Source organism: Thermobia domestica, chromosome 7 (genome assembly GCF_964235325.1).
Source record: "Thermobia domestica chromosome 7, izTheDome1.hap1.1, whole genome shotgun sequence".
Classification (NCBI taxonomy): Eukaryota; Metazoa; Arthropoda; class Insecta; order Zygentoma; family Lepismatidae; genus Thermobia; species Thermobia domestica.
Window position 1 is genome coordinate 17,980,104 of NC_137460.1, and position 4,881 is coordinate 17,984,984.

Here is a 4,881-nt window from a genome sequence, read left to right on the forward strand (position 1 = left end):
CACGTGGCTAGGATGACCCAGGACATCATTCTACGCCTAGGATGGAAAACGCTATTACGTTCGTCATACTCCCCGGACTTTGCATAGTGCGATTATCACCTGCTCCGTTCCTTGGACAATCACCTTAGAGAAAGCCAGTTCAAATCCCTAGTAGAGGTGCAAAGTGCACTTGATACCTTCGCTTCATAGCCCACCAAGTTCTACCGCGATGGAATTCATGGCCTTGCAGAACGTTGGCAGAAAGTCAATGCTGATGGGGACAATTTTTAATCTTCCAGGTACGTCTTAGGTTACATATATATGTTCGGATGTGGTGGGTGAAAAAGCGACAGAACTTTCTTGGTTACCTTTATGTTATTATTATTATTATTATTATTATTATTATTATTATTATTATTATTATTATTATTATTATTATTATTATTATTATTATTATTGCATTATAAGAGTTATTTACAATATCTTGACTTGAACCTTTTAAGTTCCTAAAGGAGCTTCAGAGAGAAATCTTAAAGATGAAATATAGCTAAAATCTCCAAAAATTGGTCTTGGTTTCATTTAGCACTGAACTTTCCAAATTAGTTCCGCGAATGATCACACATCTTCCCCCACTCATGTTATTTGACTGAAGTCACATTCAAGCATGAGTGCAGGTGGAGAAATGGAGTTAATATAATTTCTCTTCCTATAATATCATGATAGTAGGATGTAAATGAGATTAGAAAAGGTAATTGGTCTAAAAAGTGATTTTTTATTTCACAAATAACAATCTACGTAGACATAGCATGCACTTAGATTACCTTAAACATGCACCTTAAGTACTTCTGAAAATATCTGCAAAACAATAGAAAGAGGAACTCGGAGAAACATTCCTGGCAGAGAATAATTGAACAGTTGTAAGCTTCTGAATAGTTATCGAATCACAATGCATGTACTTGCATAAGACAATTAACAAGCGACGACAATAACTACGAATTTGTCTTACGAAATAATGCTATAGTGGCAGATATTACCTCAAACAAATGTTTTGTTTCCTCCATTTTGAGTTTAGTGGCAGAGCTCGCGTCATTAATGGTCCTCCTTGTCTGTTTGAATGTTAAAGTTTAGTGTCTGTATCCTGTACCGAACTTACATCAGGTGAAGATACACTTTACAGTTTATGATCAAATTCGAAATACCGTAATTTCGAATTGATCGATATTCGATCTCGATACACTGTGCAGCAAAGGATCATGTGCCAGCACTAGTCTAAGATGAACTGAGTACATTCCTGGGTTGGATTGCCGGTGGGAGAGCGTTGAATTCACTACAGTGGTTTAAATTTTACCTTAAACTGCGGGTCCATATGTAATATTGCTTTGGTGTTGAAGATGGACGTTAAACTTTGACAAAGCAAATGCTTCGAAGTATTAAGAGTAAGTCAAAAGATGAAATAATAATGGAAGAAACAGAAAGAAATATAAGACACAAAAGCACGTCAAAACATGTAACAGTGTGAGAAAAGGAAACAAATAAAACAGAAGAGAACATCAGAACATGAAACAACAATAGTTGAAAGGAAACACATATAAGACACAGGAGCACTCAAGAAATGAGATAACAATGGTAGAAAAAGAAACAGATAGAAGACATAAAAATATATTAAAACATGCAACATTGGGAGACAAGGAATCAAATATACGAGACAAGAGCATGTTAAAACATAAAATAATAGGTAAAAAGGAAACAAATATAAAATACCAAAGCATATTAAAACATGCAGCAATGAGAGAAAAGGAAACAAATAAGACACAAGAGCACATCAGAACATGAAATAACAATAGTTGAAAGGAAAGAAAAACAAGGCACAAGAGCACGTCAAAACATGCAACAATGGGAGAAAACGAAACAAATAAGACACAAGAGCACATCAGAACATGAAACAACAATAGTTGAAAGGAAACAAATACAAGGCACAAGAGCACGTCAAAACATACAACAATGGGAGAAAAGGAAACAAATAAGACACAAGAGCACTAAAAACATGGAACATCAATAGTTTAAAGGAAACAAATATAAGACACACGAGCACGTCAAAACATATAACAATGGAAGAAAAGGAAACAAATAAGACACAAGAGTACATCAGAACATGAAACAACAATAGTTGAAAGGAAACAAATACAAGGCACAAGAGCACGTCAAAATATACAACAATGGGAGAAAAGGAAACAAATAAGACACAAGAGCACTAAAAACATGGAACATCAATAGTTTAAAGGAAACAAATATAAGACACACGAGCACGTCAAAACATGTAACAATAGGAGAAAAGGAAACAAATAAAACACAAAAGCATATCAAAACATGAAGCAACAATAGTTAAAATGAAACAAATATAAGACACACGAGCACTCAAAAAAAAAAAATAGAAAACAATGGGAGAGAAGGAAACATATAGAAGACACAAAAACGTATCAAAACATGCAACATTGGGAGACAAAGAATCAAATATAAGAGACAAGAGCATGTTGAAACATGAAATAATAGGTGAAAAGGAAACAAATATAAAATACCAGAGCATATTAAAACATGCAACAGTGGAAAAAATGGAAACAAATATAAGACACGCGAGCACTCAAAAAAATTAGATAATAGGAGAAAAGGAAACAGATAGAAGACGCAATGCATTTATCCAATTTGAATTTATGTAAACACATACTACAACGTACTAATGTAAGACGAAACAGTTTATACACAAGATAAAATTACTGCTAATGTACTTTTTGATTATTAATAATTATAATATGATGAACATTACGACAGTGACGGCTGCCAATTCTGAAAATCCACATTTAACAACATTAGAAAATCAAAAAATAATAAATTAGTATAAGAAGTCAATCGATTTTGTCACTTTCTATGCATGTCGGTCTCTCATAAGGGAAAGTTCCAGGTAATTCATTTGGTTTCTACTTTACTAGATGAAGTTTCTGATAACTCTACAAGTGTTACTGATCTAATATTAACAATTTTCAGAGATCTAAAGCGTTAGCTACAAATTAGTAGTTAACGATAGTTGATGTTCTATTTATTGCTGTTCTTATTAGAGGAAGTTAATCTCTGTGCTGTAGAAAGACAAAACCGTTCCTCAGCCATGTCTGGTAATGAAATATTCATTGCATAGTGAAAGTGGAATCCTGTATGCTGTTGGGAATGGGGTCATTCTGGTGTACGTAGTTCGTTCTCATACGTTCAAAGATTAAACAAAATATCCAGTCACTGTGGGTCGTGAAAACCTTGAGAGAAAGGGGGAAGATCTATCCCTCTATGATCGGTACCAACACCATATGTTTTTTTTTTCTTATGTTTTCTAGAGATGATTGAATTTCCTTTTGAAATTGTGTATTTTTGTATAAGTAAGCTATGGAAATTTACAAACATAGTGAAAAAATACCTACCTTAAGGTTCTCTTAAATAGAAGTAGTATGGTTAAATCTGTACGCTTTATAGCTAATACAACGTTTGTTGTAGAATCTAAAAAGAAAGTTAGAAACACTGATCGTTGTAGACTCTAAAAAGAAATTTAATAAGATGTTAGAAAAACTTATCGTAGTATGAAATGCAAATATGCGCTTAAAACACAAAAGAACAATAATGATTTGAAAGCAAATATTTGTATATAAATAGAAAGGTCAATCTAATACACATGGAAAAATATAAAATCGAGAGCCTTCTGTGGCAGGAAATGCGAAAACATGTGATAAAACATATCACTGGCTACACTATAAATTAATAGTATACGTTTATTTGTACTGACAAATATTTTAATTGTCTCGTCTATGTATCCTACGGTGAGTCTTAAATACTATTAATGGCAAAACAATAACCCATTGCAAAGCTCAGTGAAACACAAATTCTCTCAAGAAGTGTATTTCTCTCAATCTTGATGATTCCACAAATTAACTCCTGTGAACTTAGCTATTCTATTACCAACAAAATAAGATAAGATATTTCTTGACATCTGTTGATTATTTTTTGAAACTTTTTTTTTGTATAACTACGTTTCAAAGTGAAAAAATATATGTAGTCGCTGCGCCTCGAAGAACCGCTATGTGTTAAAACTACAACTTTTCAGGAGAAGCAAAAAACATTCCGAACTCTTAAAAAATTTTGCCAAATACACGGAAACACTTGAAAAATATAATAAAATCGGTTCTGCATATATTATGCACTGCACACTGTTCTAGCTTGCTTTAACAGTATTATATTACTACTTTTTGTTTACGTAGCACCTTTTGCGCCTTGATAAGCACATAGAGGATTTGTATGCATTAATCAATACGTACGTGATGAGAACCGGAAGCCTTTAATTTCAGTCTATAATTTTTCATTGTTGTGGCAAAACAACTGAATATTAACTTATGACATTTTAAGGGACGTTGCCTGTCAGCTTTCTGATTTATTTGCACGACATAACTCATTTTCGACAAAAATGCCACATAGCGGTTCTTCGAGGCGCAGTGACGATGTGCTTTTCTTGAAATATTTCTGTTTGCATTAACAGACCTCACGTAACTTCTCCGAATGATATGTAAAAACCATGACTGCTATAAAATCATAACATCTAGCCAGGCTCTTCACGTACCAATCCTTCAGAAAGTGACCTGTGACCATATTCTTGTACACAAAATAACCATCGTTATTTAGTATTCTTCGACTCCGGAGAGGAAGGATCAATCTCCAGACTAGTCGCCTGAGACGATCGACAGTTGTTACTTTTCTGGAGAACATTATACACCATTTCAACGCAATTAGGAAAACAACTTTCATCTTGAAATAATTAAGTCCGGTAAAACGGCAGATAAGTCAAAAGTTGCTTTTAAGATATTGAGAATTAAA